Raw genomic sequence first — 16,360 nt, 5'->3', positions numbered from 1 at the left:
CAAAGCTATTTGGGAAAAGATAGTAAGAATAATAAGTAACAATTAGGCTCCCAAATAATGATCATGAAGAATATAAAAAGAATATGCATTTTACACAGGTGCTTTATAGTTTACAAAGTATATTCCCATAAAATATTTTATTTGATGCTTGCAACAGTTTGTTAGACTATTTTCATCATTTTTTCTAATAAAGGAACAGAGAGAACAATTATTTGGCCAAGGTAACATAGCTAAAACATGACGAGTTCAGAATTTAAAGAATATGACTGCTTTATACTGTCAAAAAAGTAAAGAAAAGTAAACCAATACAAAATATATATACATGAAAGAAAAAAACCTTAATCTTCATTTTTACCACCAGTTTAAATCTCTCATATGTCTAGTGCATAAACTAGTAGGCAATTATTTATCACAGAAAATTCTAGCAACCAGTAGTTAGAGCTTGAATTTCCTGGTTTAAGTCACAGAAATCTAGCTATTTTGAGATACAGATGCTCTAGTTCATGACATTTGCTTTGTGTAGATCATTGGAAGTCACTGTAGAAACAAAGAACCTCAATAACACTACCATAATTTAAGGGTGCACTCTTATCGTAGAAACCAAAGGCAAAGCAGTCACTGGTTTATGAACACTCAAAGGGAAGAGGGTGGGAGGGGGGTAAAAGGTAAAATAGTATCTATTGGGCACTGTGTTCACTATTTGGGTGATGGGTTCACCGGAAGCCCAAACCTCAGCATTACTCAATATATCCATGTAACAAACCTGCACATGTACCATTAAATCTAAAATAAAATTTTTAAAATATAAAGTTGTCATACAATAGACTACAAAACAACACAAAGAATTGTGTTTGCAGAATTTAACTGAAAAAAGATGTAATATAAAAAATACAAAATCCGAGAAGTATTAGTCCATATGATGGTTTCACAAGGTCTTAGTACCAAAAATATCCTGTATTATTGCTGAGCTCAAGGACTCCTATATATTTTTTCACTGTGTCCATTTAACCCTTAATGCATGCTTTATTTAAAAAGTCTGCTTCTCTAGCATGAAGATATATATAGATTAAGAGCATGATGAAATTGTAGCTGTGTGACTAGGAATACTAAGTAGTGGCATTGTACCATCACCCAGGAAACCAGGGTTGAATCTCTAACACATAATTTGACTACATTATGCAGGAGTTGGCAGTGAAACTGACAAAGTAGATAAGAGAATGGGGGAAGGGAGAAACTTTGCCTTTATAAGTGCTCTAGGGAGAGAACCCCACGGGCTTTTCAGGTATTTGATTCAATATGCCAAGGAAAAGAATTTCCTCGGCATACACGAAAGGATGATTAGAACTACGATGCCCCTCTAATGCTGACCAAACAGCAGTAGGCAGAATTCTAAGGCTTTTACTCAAAGGCTGGTTGAAACCCAGCAAAAGTAGACAAGTAACAAGAGATATTTCATCAGGGTTATAGTCAATATCGAGGGCCTCTATAGGTAGGTTTAAACCTGAAAAAAAAAAAAGTTCAAACTCCTAAATTTAAGAAAAGCAAGATTTAAATGTGTTTTAAATGCAGGATATAAAACTATACATACTCAATGATTATAACTGTAAAGTTGTGAGCATATAAAAAATATTAAAGGTGCTATGTGAAATGATGATAATGTAATAATGATAATAATAGAATAATGGAATAAGGGTTATAGAAGATTTCCTAAGTGAGTTGAATTTCTTCAGTGGAGATAATGTAGAACAATATTCAAAAATATAAAAAGGTATGCCAAGAGTGCAACACATGTAGAAAGATGCCATCATGCAGAGAGCAAAATGGTCCAGGGTAACATCAGTAGATCTTTTGAGAAGCAAGAGTATTTTTGTAAGGTCTTAGCCATGGAAATAATTTTGTTTTATGATCCTTTGAGTATGATAACTTACTGTATAAATTCATGTGTCTTCAACCGGACACATGTCCTGGCTCGGAAAAAGCAGGATCACAAGTTACAAGGCAGTTTTCCAACTGTTCTACAATAAAATACATTATTTTATAGTTAGGGGAAAAAAGCCAACATATGTTATATAAGACGGAAAAAAGCAAGAAATATAGATTGATTATTTTCTGGGATATTCCTCATCTGCCCCTTCAGACCCGCTCTTGGCCCTTCTCCATTCTGGTCTGTGCCCTGGGAGGCTGGCCCTCAGGTGCTGTCTAGCCCCCTGGCTCCTGGGTATGTTCAGTCAATGGAGGCAGTTGCAAAAGATCAGAGAGCAGGAGGAAAGAGGGGTCCCTCTCTGCTGGCCATAGTGTAGCCATGGCTAAAATGTTCTACTTGAGGTCACAGATCCTGTAGGACTTCCTATTTAGCTGTAGAACCAGAAGCAGCTTCCCACTGTTGCTAGCCTCCTAGCATTTCATAGCCCTTTTTGGTTATCCTCAACTCTGCCTATACCCTTTGTAAATAGTACTTCTATTAAACTTTCTTTCATCCTCTTTAAGAGAACAATCTGTTTCCTACTAGGATCCTGACTAATACAGACCTGCTTCCAAAACTTGACAATAGTCAGAATTGTTAAATATCTCCCCTCAGTTCCTAGCACAGTGACTGACACAAGCAAGTCTCAATAAATAAGTATTCAAAGAATAAATGAGTAGAACCTACTTGGAAATCTAGATTGGTTTTGATACTTTGAGAAAAGGTCAGCAAGCATTATCTCAATTTGTTTTTGTAAGTCAGAAATAGTTTCGTGTCCTCACTCACAGATAACAATGGAGATTCTTTTCAGGAACCTCTGCTGCCTTTTGTTTAGGCTAACAGAGATGGAAGATTTACCTTGAGTCATTTTTAAGCACTCTACATACATGATTTCAATGATATCATAAAAGCAACCAACCAAATGTGCTAGGCACAATTATCAAGACAAGTGAGGGCATCATGTCTTGGGAACAGTAATGAAACCTGCCCAAAGGTATGCACTCTGCTGGTTAAGACCAGAACATTCTTGTTCTAAAACCAAGACTATTAACCTATCACTGTACAGCTGATTGGGTCTTATTTACATCTTTTCAAGGTGAAACTAAGTGAAATGGTTTTTCTATCTTTTTTTTCTGATGTTGGTAATACAAGTTAAGTTGATCAGTTGCCTGGAGCCATGCTCCCTGCTAGTGTAAGGACAAAAATGAATGATATCAAAAGATACTAAAGTTTTTAAATACCTCATATTTAAGGCAAATGCTGTAAGTGAGAGGACAGATCAGGTTCTCTTAATCTGAGATTATTGTCCCTTATAAAATTTGCTTCTGAATAAACAAAACACCATATGCTTCATTAAAACAAAGTATTTCTAAAAATTTCTAAGGTGATAAATGTGATGGCAGATTCCATTTCTGATATATGTTTAATAGTTTTCCCTGTGGTTTTATATTTAACCACTTAAAAGATGCTTTTAAATTTGTATTAGTCCTTTATAATGTTCTGTTTTATTCAGACTAGAATATTCTTTATATAATTGCACCTTTTCCTTTTCCCCTTTCTCAACAGATATTTAAAGGTTAAAATGAGGAAAAGGACTCTGACTTCTGTGTTAATAGTGTGAATTTCACCTTTCACAGGTTAGAGTTATCAGTACTAGTGACACTTGGCTAAAAGGAATTTCAATGAATAGTGATAATTATTTTAAAATTCTATATCATGGACACATGCTAGACAAAACCATGCAGAAATGAGAAAAACAAAAGTAATATTTTGAGTTTAAAAAATACTACTTTTTTCCAATTTAAAAAAATCTTTTATTTTGGAGATGATGTTCAAAAAGCTTTCATTCTATTTCTTATGTAACTGATTTATTGAACATTCTGAACTCAGTAGAGCACAGATATGAACTAGTCTTCATTTTTCTCCAATAACTGTTTTCCATATGTAATATCAAATCTATTCTGTCCTCCTTAACAACAGTTCAGATTGATTCCGTAACTCCCATCTTGTAACTGTTTTAATTCAGTGGTCAGTGTCTGGGACTTGGAATGGGAAAAGAGAATGTTCTACTCTTTTATTCTTCCTCCCTACTTTTATCTTCAGGTTCTAGCTCTTTCCATATTGCGGCAGAGTAGAAGAATTAAAGACAAGAGGGAAAAGTCTTCTTACTTAACTAGGCATTTAATTGCAGTCCTTTTTTGAGTGTCTCTGCTTCTCTGGTAAAATCAGACTCACTTTGATGCCTTCTCTAAGGCAGGTGTTGAGATGAGGCCCTTCCTCTAACGGGGCAGTAGGAGCTTTCACACTGGAGAGAAGTAACTTTGCTAGTCTCCTCAGTTCCACCCTCATTGGCACATATTGAAACTCTTGTTGGTGAGGTCCCCTTGCCTGATAGTCTACTCTCTTGATTGGAATAATGACATGATGACTCAAGCTGCAATGTCCACTTGATCTAGAATAAGCTCAAGCATCCTGGTCACACTAAATATATACACTAAATGTATGTATACTAAATGTACAGATACACCTAAATGTATATGCTGCTTTACTGCTGTTTCTTCTCTGTTCCCTGCTGTATCTCTCCACTTCTCTTTCTCCTTCTCAAAAAAAGCACAAAATTCTTCTACATAAGTGATCAATGGAGAGAAAAGATACTGTCAGTTATTTACCAATGTCTTGCAGCCCTAAGCCAATCATTCTAAATTCTGCTATGTGAATCAAACTACATTACAGACTACATTGCAAACTACATTTAACAGATTCTCTATCTAGGTGGCTACCTTTAGGTGTTGACAATGGAAATCACTGGTGGGAGACTTGAAGAGACTTGGAGAGAGGAGACCTTCTTTATTCTTCCAGGAGAATGGACAAATTGCTTGTATTAAATCCTTTGTTTTCCTAACTGGAGCCTAAGGGATACAGAAGTTAGCCTGTCCTTTTTCGAAGGTACTTCTGTCCTAGAAATGGTTCTTCATTTTCAGTAGGCCAATAACGCACTTTTCCAACACCTCCTCTCCCCATCTAGAGTCTATATACATGAGAGTTCGAGGTTGCCAGGATGAGGATTAGAATCAGAACCCAACTAGCTGCCTCTGCCTCGGAGCGAGGCACCAGACCACACTTGTGTATGTCTATCCTTACAGAACGTGGATAGTTTGATGGCTTTTAGTTCACTGTTTTGGGTTACAGCTGTCCTTTCTAGCTTAACAGGAAATGTCCTACTCATCTCCTTTTAGATGAGAAAATGTCCCTTTATGAAATGACAATAATATAATGAGGCAATGGTGTATTTTTGCTTTGTTTCTTAATGTTCTGAACTGAGAAAACTAAAAATTGGCAATTCTATGTCAGTCTCCTAATTCTTTGGAAATTTTAACAATTCATAAAGTATAAATATCTAAGAACCTCAAAACTAAACCATGGGATCTTGACTTTTATAACTAACATTAAGGTTTAGTTCAAGAAAACAAAGGTTTTCTGTTTGTGCTAGCATATAATGTACTGTGAACTGAAGGAAGACTTGCTGGACAAAGCAGAGCCTGAACTGCTATCTCCACTCCCAGCCCCTACATCCACCTAGCTATAGCTATCCACTTAGCTCTGGGACTTCGGTTTCCTCAATTGTCAAATAAAGGGACTGGAGTATAATCATCCATAAACTTTATGAAACCAATGAAATTCCAGAAAACTAGCAGAAATAAACACAAACTATAAAAAACAACTCTCAAGACTCAACAATTAGATAAACATATCCAGAATTTGATACATAAAATATTAGACTTTCCCCTTTAATTTTCATCTACTGCTCTCATCACACTTTTAGAAATTCAGGACTGTTGTACCCAGTTATTGCTGCTTTCTGATTTTAATATGATGGAGATAAACAGAGACAAATGTGCTTCCTCCCCCAAATTTTTGAAGTTGTATGATGCAAACAATAAAGAGCAAGTAAATTTGAGGGAAAAAAAAAAGTATGTGTAATAAGAAAGGTCATTTTATTTGTAAAGTTGCTCAATATTTAGATATAAACATTGCTGAGAGAGAAGAATCAGTTTTTTCAATTAAGTAGTAAGTATCAAGGACTTTTGAGATAAAAATTGAAAAGTGCTAGGAATTAATATGAACTTAAACCATTAGCTTATCCTGAGAGAACAATAAGTAACGAAGAGATAATGGCATCCTTTTAAACAGTCATCAAAACGCAAAGTAGCAAGGCTAAATGCTGCTTTGAGTAAAACCCATGTTTCCAGAACAACCACTTAAACCAATTTCTACTATAAAATATGTTCTTTGTAAATTACTAATCGGGCATAAATTTGAAATCAATACACATGGTGACAAAAAAAAGAATTCTTAGTATTCAATTTGCTGAGCTGAATGCTAATTTTCAACAATAACACAACAGAGAGAAAGTGACAACGAATCCCATGTTTCTGCTTGTGTAAATAATGCCTTAATGAATTTCTTAGTGAATTTCCCTGCAGTAAATACTAAGTGGAAAGTTTTAAAGAGTTGAATTATTTTTCTTAGTCTAAAATAAAGTAGCCACTGCTTAATCTCTTATAGTTTAAAACACCACAAATCACTTTCGTTTCAGCCATTTTTTGTTTCATCTTAAACAAAAGGAAAATAACAACAACAACAAAAAAAAGCCCCGTATTCAAATCTATTAATAACCTGGTATTGCAAGCTCTCTCCACACCTGAGAGTTTTCATCTCTGAGTTACCACTGTGCCAAAGTGAAGATGGCATTAGAGGAGGTTGAGGATGGATTAGGGAATTTTTTCCGTCTCCTAAAATAAACCACAGATCTACAAACAGATGTAAAAAGCAAGTATGGCTGAAACACATTCAATTAATTTAGTAAGTATTTGTTGGGTATCTGCTCATTCTCAAATTTCGATTTTTTTTTTTTTTTTTTTTTTTTTTTGAGACGGAGTCTCGCTCTGTCGCCCCCAGGCTGGAGTGCAGTGTCCTGATCTTCCCTCACTGCAAGCTCCGCCTCCCGGGTTCACGCCATTCTCCTGCCTCAGCCACCGAGTAGCTGACTACAGACGCCCGCCACCATGCCCGGCTAATTTTTTTTTTTTTTTTTTTTTTTTTGTATTTTTAGTAGAGACGGGATTTCACCGTGTTAGCCAGGATGGTCTCGATCTCCTGACATCGTGATCTGCCCGCCTCGGCCTCCCAAAGTGCTGGGATTACAGGCCTGAGCCACCGCGCCCAGCCCAAATTGAGATCTTCTAATGCCACCCTCAGAGGTATTTAGTAATAGCCACTCTAGATCTCAATTAATATTACCAACTTTCAATGAGAGTACAAAAAATTAAATTGCATCCATGATCCAAAACCCCTATTTCCATCCATCATCAAAAACCACTTTTCATTTGATTTCTCAACATCAACAAAAGATTGAGAGCCCAACATGTGGTAGGGATTTGCTAGATGCCGTGGATAATACAAAGATGAAAATATATATAGTCCTTGACCTTAAAATGCCCCTGTCTCATCTTAGGAGAGGAGAATCAATGCTTATTCATCCTACAATACTGAACACCTTGGCCTGTGCCAGGTTCACAGTGCAGTGTGAGAAGTGCAATAGATCATGGGTTATTCAGATGAAAAAATGAGTGAAGGCCACCTCTATGGGCAAGATGTTATCAAGGAAAGCTTCGTTGAGGAGGCTACTGTCCTTTCCCAGGTACTGTAACTAAGGAACAAAGAAAGAAGTCCTTCCAGTCCTCCTCTCTCTGTTCCCCAGTGTGATCTTTTAAAAATGCAAAATTCCCTATATTAATCCCCAGCTTTGCATTCTTCATGCTTTCTGTAATTTTTAGGATAATGCAAAACCCTTAATATGAAGATTAATCATACAAGTCCCTACAGATCTGGTCCCTGCTTGACTTTTAAGCCTCAACTTCCTATTCTGGCTTCCACTTGCTTCCCCACCTTATGCTTGTGCCACATCACTCTCCCCTGTAACTCATTTAGCTTTAGTTCGACTGATTTTACAGTGTATCCAGCATGCCTTTCTTGTCTCTGAACTTTTCCTACACTGTAACATGTCTTCAACTTTGCCTGGCTAACCCATTCTTCAGCCTTCAGCTTTGATGTCATTTGTTCAGAAAAGCCTTTATGGACTTCCTCTTCTTGTAAGAAGGTATTATCACATTATTTTTCCATTCACAGTATTTTTCACAATTACATATTTGTTTGTATGAATGAATAGGTTTATGCCTCCCAGAAGCTCAGAGAGAGAACCGCCAACCACTATATCTCTTGTGCCAAGCAATAAATATTTGCTGGAAAATGTTTGAATGAGTAGACTAGATAGGCTTGAGGCCTCTTGCTAGATTCCCTGAAAGTGTGATAATTCAAAAGCAGCAGATAGGAGGGGGCAGGAAACAGAATCAGAATGCCTGGTAAACTGCAAATGTCAGCTATATTGACAGGATACATATTCCTACTCTTCTGACAGAGGTATGAATAGCTTTATGGCAGGCACTATTCTATAGTCCCTAAATCTATCATCTCATGTAATTCTCACAACTAATTTTATCTCCATTTTTCAGGGGAGAATTCTGAGGCCCAGAAAGGGTGAATCACTCATCTAAGCTCACTAATCTAGAAAAGGCAGGGAGACAGGATTCACACCCAGGCACTATGCCTGCAGAGCTCATGAAATCAACCATTACCTCTGCTGCCACTTGGAAGCAGCAAATAAGCATTATTTATCAGAGAACAAGCAGCAAATGAGGATGGGTAGGGGCCAAGAAACAGGATAAGTGGGAATAAAAGTGGTATTTCAGAACAAGAAAGGAATCAGAAGATTTTTTAAATGATGAAACAAAAAAAAAGAGATATGCAGTTGGCAGAACATATGGAGCCCATGAACAGCTACTCTTTTATGTAATCTCATAGAAATTTACATTAAATTGGAAAACGTAAATTGTGTGTATAAAACTGTATATCTAAAACATAACTTAAAAAGCATAATAATTTGTCTCTGTTTATCTTATGCTTCAACAAGAATTCACCAAGTATTTTTTCTTCTAAGTTAGGCTTCAATTCAATACTAAATTTTTTTAAGTTAATAGAGAAGACGCTTGACATTCATTCACAAGTGCTATGTCTCTAGACTTTTAAAAATTGTTCACCTGTACAGTGCTGTTCAAACATGTTTCATGGGGTATATGAGACACAGACAGGAATTTGGTCTAAGTCTTCTTTTTAGACTCAAAAACCCCAGATACTCATCATCAAGTAACTAAGTTTTCGTTTCTTGTGAAGAAGACTGAAACAACAAAGGATGGCAGTTCATTCTTGTTTTAAGCAAGCAAGCACACAAAATTTCTGTGCATTCCTTTATCAGAAATATAAATACTACATCATTACAGACTTCATAAGAGGAAGATAACAAAAATGTGAGAAATCTTCCCAGGACTTTAAATGAATTAATGGCCTAATATTTACTGGCTTAACTGAAATATAATTGGTTTATGAAGTCTGCTAGTGATTCCCTACCTAGAAGTAACATCTAATTCGGGCCTCTCTGTCCCAGCTCTATTAAAATGTCAGGGGATTCAGGTCTATGTGGACATATGAAAAACAAGCATGTAAAAAGAAACAATGTCAAAAGCAGAAGACTGAAACTCTTGTGGTAATACTAGAATGCCACATAATATTGTTTTGATAGAACATAAAGGAACAGAGAAATACGTTTTTATTGGTCTTTAAGTATCTTCATATTTAGAAACTATCATTTCCTTATTTATTTTTTTAAATTTTTTAAAAATTATTTTGAGACAGGCTCTTGCTCTATGCCCAGGCACAAACACAGCTCACTGCAGCCTCGACCTCATAGGCTCAACTGAACCTCCCACATCAGCCTCTCAAATTAGCTGGGAGCACAGGTGCACACTCCCACACCTGGCTAATATGTGTGTGTGTGTGTGTGTGTGTGTGTGTGTGTGTGTGTGTGTGTATTTTGAAGAGATAGGTTTCATCATATTGCCCAGGCTTGCTTGCTTGTTTTCTTTTCCTTTCTTTCTTTCTTCCTTCCTTCCTTCCTTCCTTTCTTTCTTTTTCTTTCTTTCTTCCTTTCTTTATTTTGTTGTTGTTGTTTTAGTTTTTACTTTTTTTTTTTTAAATTATACTTTAAGTTCTAGGGTACATGTGCACCACGTGCAGGTTTGTTACATATGTATACATGTGCCATGTTGGTGTGCTGCACCCATTAACTCGTCATTTACATTAGGTATATCTCCTAAAGCTATCCCTCCCCCCTCCCCCCATCCCATAACAGGCCTTGGTGTGTGATGTTCCCCTTCCTGTGTCCAAGTGTTCTCAGTGTTCAATTCCCACCTATGAGTGAGAACATGCAGTGTTTGTATTTTGTCCTTGTGATAGTTTGCTGAGAATGATGGTTTCCAGTTTCATCCATGTCCCTACAAAGGACATGAACTCATCCTTTTTTATGGGTGCATAGTATTCCATGGTGTATATGCATGACCTTTTCTTAATCCAGTCTATCTTTGATGGATATTTGGATTGGTTCCAAGTCTTTGCTATTCTGAACAGTGCTGCAATAAATATATGTGTGCATGTGTCTTTATAGCAGCATGACTTATAATTCTTTGGGCATATACCCAGTAATGGGATGGCTGGGTCAAATGGTATTTCTAGTTCCAGATCATTGAGGAATCGCCACACTGTCTTCCATAATTATTGAACTAGTTTACAGTCCCACCAACAGTATAAAAGTGTTCCTATTTCTCCACATCCTCTCCAGCACCTGTTGTTTCCTGACTTTTTAATGATCGTCATTCTAACTGCTGTGACCTGGTATCTCATTGTGGTTTTGATTTGCATTTTCTCTGATGGCCAGTGATGATGAGCAGTTTTTCATGTGTCTGTTGGCTGCATAAATGCCTTCTTTTGAGAAGTGTCTGTTCATATCCTTCACCCACTTTTTGATGGGGTTGTTTGTTTTTTTCTTGTAAATTTGTTTAAGTTCTTTGTAGATTCTGGATATTAGCCCTTTGTCAGATGAGTAGATTGCAAAAATTTTCTCCCATTCTGTAGGTTGCCCGTTCACTCTAATGGTAGTTTCTTTTGCTGTGCAGAAGCTCTTTAGTTTAATTAGATCCTATTTGTCAATTTTGGCTTTTGTTGCCACTGCTTTTGGTGTTTTCGACATGAAGTCCTTGCCCCTGCCTATGGCCTGAATTCTATTGCCTAGGTTTTCTTCTAGGGTTTTTATGGTTTTAGGTCTAACATTTAAGTCTTTAATCCATCTTGAATTAATTTTTGTATTCTACATATGGCTAGCCAGTTTTCCCAGCACCATTTATTAAATAGGGAATCCTTTCTCCATTGCTTGTTTTTGTCAGGTTTGTGAAAGATCAGATGGCTATAGATGTGTAATATTATTTGTGAGGACTCTGTTCAGTTCCATTGGTCTATATCTCTGTTTTGATACCAGCACCATGCTGTTTTGGTTACTGTAGCCTTGTAGTATAGTTTGAAGTCAGGTAGCGTGATGCCTCCAGCTTTGTTCTTTTGGTCTAGGACAGAATTGGCAATGCGGGCTCTTTTTTGGTTCCATATGAACTTTAAAGTCGTTTTTCCAATTCTCTGAAGAAAGTCATTGGTAGCTTGATAGGGATGGCATTGAATCTATAAATTACCTTGGGCAGTATGGCCATTTTTACAATATTGATTCTTCCTATCTATGAGCATAGAATGTTCTTCCATTTATTTGTGTCCTCTTTTATTTTGTTGAGCAGTGGTTTACAGTTCTCCATGAAGAGGACCTTCACATCCTTTGTAAGTTGGATTCCTAGGTATTTTATTCTCTTTGAAGCAATTGTGAATGGGAGTTCACACATGATTTGGCTCTCTGTTTGTCTGTTATTGGTGTGAATGCTTGTGACTTTTGCACATTGATTTTGTATCCTGAGACTTTGCTGAAGTTGCTTATCAGCTTAAGGAGATTTGGGGCTGAGACGATGGGGTTTTCTAAATATACAATCATGTCATCTGCAAACAGGGACAATTTGACTTCCTCTTTTCCTAATTGAACAGCCTTTATTTCTTTCTCCTGCCTGATTGCCCTGGCCAGAACTTCCAACACTATGTTGAATAGGAGTAGTGAGAGAGGGCATCCCTGTCCTGTGCCAGTTTTCAAAGGAAATGCCCCCAGTTTTTGCCTGTTCAGTATGATATTGGCTGTGGGTTCATCATAATTAGCTCTTATAATTTTAGGATATTCCACACACCGGAATGCATTGAGAGTTTTCTAGCATGAAGGGCTGCTGAATTTTGTGGAAGGCCTTTTCTGCATCTATTATAATCATGTGGCTTTTGTCTTTGGTTCTGTTTATGCTGATTACATTTATTGATTTATGATGTTGAACCAGCCTGCATCCCAGGGATGAAGCTCCAATTTGGATTATGGTGGAGAAGCTTTTGATGTGCTGGTGGAATGTTCATCAGGATATTGGTCTAAAATTTCTTTTTTGTTGTATCTCTGCCAGGCTTGGGTATCAGGGATGATGTTGGCCTCTGTAAATGAGTTAGGAGGATTCCTCTTTTCTATTGATGCACTGCTCAGCTGAATGGTACCAACTCCTCCCTTGTACCTGTAATTCCGGCCCTGAATCCATCTGGTCCTGACTTTTTGCCAGGCTATTAATTATTGCCTCAATTTCAGAGCCTGCTATTGGTCTATTCAGGGATTCAACTTTCCTGGTTTAGTATTGGGAGGTAGTGTCCAATGAATTTATCCATTTCTTCTAGATTTTGATTTTATTTGGCGAGAGGTGTTTCATAGTATTCTCTGATGGTAGTTTGTATTTCTGTGGGTTGGTGATGATATCCCTTTATCGTTTTTATTGCATCTATTTGATTCTTCTCTTTCTTCTTTATTATCTCGCTAGCTGGGTCTATCAATTTTGTTGATCTTTTTTCAAATAACCATCTCCTTGGATTCATTATTGCTTTTTGAAGGGTTTTTGTGTCTCTATCTCCTTCAGTCTCTGCCCTGATCTTAGTTATTTCTTACTTTCTGTTAGCTTTTGAATGTGTTTGCTCTGCTTCTCTAGTTCTTTAATTGTAATGTTAGGGTGTCAATTTTAGATCTCTCCTGCTTCTCTTGTGGACATTTAGTGCTATAAATTTCCCCACACACTGCTTTAAATGTGTCCAAGATATTCTGGTATGTTGTGCTTTTTGTTCTCATTGGTTTCCAAAGAACATCTTTATTTCTGCCTTCATTTCTGCTATGTACCCAGTAGTAATTCAGGAGCAGGTTGTTCAGTTTCCATGTCGTTGAGTGGCTCTTTGAGGAGTTTCTAGTCCTGAGTTCTAGCTTAATTGCACTGTGGTCTGAGAGACAGTTTGTACACTTGCTCTTTTACATTTGCTGAGGAGTGCTTTACTCAACCATGTGTCAATTGTGGAATAAGTGTGATGTGGGTGCTGAGAAGAATGTATATTCTGTTGATTTGGGGTGGAGAGTCTTGTAGATGTCTATTAGGTCCGCTTTGCAGAGTTGAGTTCAATTCTGATCCTGTTAACTTTCTGTCTCATTGATCTGTCTAATGTTGACAGTAGGGTGTTAAATTGCCACAAAGGGGAGTCTAAGTCTCTTTGAAGTCTCTATGACTTGCTTATGAATCTGGGTGCCCTGTAATTGGCAGGTGCATATATATTTAGGATAGTTAGCTTTTCCTGGATGAATTGATCCCTACTCATTATGTAATGGCCTTCTTTGCCTTTTGATCTTTGATGGTTTAAAGTCTGTTTTATCAGAGACTAGGATTGCAACCCTGCTTCTTTTTTTTTTTGTTTTCCATTTGCTTGGTAGGTCTTCCTCCATCCCTTTATTTTGGAGTCTATGTGTGTCTCTGCCTGTGGGAGGTGGGTCTCCTGAATACAGCAAACTGATGGGTCTGACTTATCCAATTTACAGTCCATGTCTTTTTAATTGGACCATTTAGTCCATTTTACATTTAAGGTTAATATTGTTATGTGTGAACTTGATCCTGTCATTATGATATTAGCTGGTTATTTTGCTCACTAGTTGATGCAGTTTCTTCCTAGCAGCAATGGATCTTACATTTCACATGTTTTGCAATGGCTGGTACCAGCTGTTCCTTTCCATGTTTAGTGCTTCCTTCAGGATCTCTTGTAGGGCAGGCCTGGTGGTGACAAGATCTCTAAGCATTTGCTTGTCTGTAAGGATTTTATTTCTCCTCACTTATGCTTAGTTTGGCTGATATGAAATTTGGGTTGAAATCTTTCTTTTAAGAATGTTGACTATTGGCCCCCAACTCTCTTCTGGCTTGGAGAGTTTCTGCTGAGAGATCTGATGTTAGTCTGATGGGCTTCCCTTTGTGTGTAACCCAACCTTTCTCTCTGGCTGCCCTTAACATTTTTGCTTCATTTCAACTTTGGTGAATCTGACAATTATGTGTCTTAGAGTTGCTCTTCTCGAGGAGTATCTTTGTGGCATTCTCTGTATTTCCTGAATTTGAATGTTGGCCTGCCTTACTAGGTTGGGGAAGTTCTCCTGGATGATATCCTGCAGTGTTTTCCAACTTGGTTCCATTTTACCTGTCACTTTCAGGCACACCAATCAGACGTAGATTTGGTCTTTTCACATAATCCCATACTTCTTGGTGGCTTTGTTCATTTCTTTTTACTCTTTTTTCTCTACACTTCTCTTCTTGCTTCATTTCATTCATTTGATCTTCAATCACTGATACTCTTTCTACCAGTTGATCGAGTCGGTTACTGAAGCTTGTGCATTTGTCATGTATTTCTCATGTTATGGTTTTCATCTCTATCAGTTCTTTTAAGGTCTTCTCTGCATTGATTATTCTAGTTATCCATTCATCCATTCTTTTTTCAAGGTTTTTAGTTTCTCTGTGCTGGTTACGTAGTTCCTCCTTTGGCTCTGAGAAGTTTGATTGACTGAAGCTTTCTTCTCTCAACTTGTCAAAGTCATTCTCTGTCCAGCTTTGTTCCGTTGCTGGCGATGAGCTGCGTTCCTTTGGAGGGGGAGATGCACTCTGTGTTTTTGAATTTCCAGCTTTTCTGCACTGCTTTTTCCTGATCTTTGTGGTTTTATCTGCCTTTGGTCTTTGATGATGGTGATGTACTGATGGGGTTTTGGTGTGGGTGTCCTTTCTGTTTGTTAGTTTTCCTTCTAACAGTCAGGACCCTCAACTGTAGGTTTGTTGGAGTGTGCTTGAGGTCCACTCCAGACGCTGTTTGCCTGGGTATCAGCAGCGGAGGCTGCAGAAGATAGAATATTACTGAACAGTGAGTGTTGCTGTCTGATTTTTGCTCTGGAAGCTTCGTCTCAGGGGTGTACCCCACCATGTGAGGTGTGAGGTGTCAGTCTGCACCTAGTGGGGGATGTCTCCCAGTTAGGCTACCCAGGGGTCAGGGACCCACTGGAGCAGGCAGTCTGTCCATTCTCAGATCTCAGCCTCCGTGCTGGGAGATCCACTGCTCTCTTCAAAGCTATCATACGGGGCATTTACCCCTGCCGAGGTTTCTGCTGCTTTTTGTTTAGGTATGCCCTGTCCCCAGAGGAGTGCACTATAAACTTTTAACATTGGTTCTGCTCCATCCCAGAGATTTTGTATGTGTCTCTATTTTCATTTATTTCAAGAATTTTTTTTCACTTCTGCCTTAATTTTTTTTATTTAACCAAAAGTTATTCAGGAGCAAGTTGTTTAATTTACATGTCATTGTGTGGTTTTAAGAGATCTTCATGGTATTGATTTTTATTTTTATTCCACTGTGGACTGAGAGTATGGTTGGTATGATATTGATTTTCTTGAACTTATTGAGATTTAATTTATGGCTGAGTCTGTGGTTGATCTCAGAGTAGCATGCAATATTTTAACACTTTCTTATATTGATTATGTGTTATTTCAGCCATGTCAGAAATGTATACAACAAATAATTATTTTGCCAATAGAAATGCAAGTTTAGAAGGATCAAATGACTCATTAATGATTTCATTGTCACTAATTGAGCTCTTATTGGTAGCTAAGTATCAGTGATAAGAAGTTTTGTTTATGAATTAACTACTTTCCTTCATTTTCCTGAAAAAATTCTACTTATGTTACAAAAGCACAGCTTAGATTTACTTTCTTGATGAAACCTTCCCGGGTCCTCCTAGGCAGACTTACATAGCCTTCCTCTACGTTATTGTCACATCTTGTAAAGCATATTCGTTATATAACTGGTTGTATCAGTTGTGCATTATGATTGTGATGATATTCTACTTAGATTCAACAGTCCATGAGGACAGAAGTCATACTATTTCATCTATGATTCCTCAAGCCTATACAGTACACGGCCCTCAGTAATGCTCAA

The 16,360-nt window shown here is 37.5% G+C and overlaps 1 protein-coding gene across 1 annotated transcript in view; it reads right to left on the bottom strand.

Annotated features, from left to right (window-relative positions):
• The window catches only part of PDE4B (phosphodiesterase 4B), a 575,666-nt gene that overhangs the window by 444,080 nt on the left and 115,226 nt on the right, over positions 1 to 16,360 (bottom strand). The window lies entirely within an intron of this gene.

The sequence above is a fragment of the Papio anubis genome, chromosome 1, assembly GCF_008728515.1.
Source record: "Papio anubis isolate 15944 chromosome 1, Panubis1.0, whole genome shotgun sequence".
Taxonomy (NCBI): Eukaryota; Metazoa; Chordata; class Mammalia; order Primates; family Cercopithecidae; genus Papio; species Papio anubis.
The sequence above is the reverse complement of the archived record's forward strand: the minus strand, read 5'-3'. Positions and strand labels throughout refer to the sequence as shown.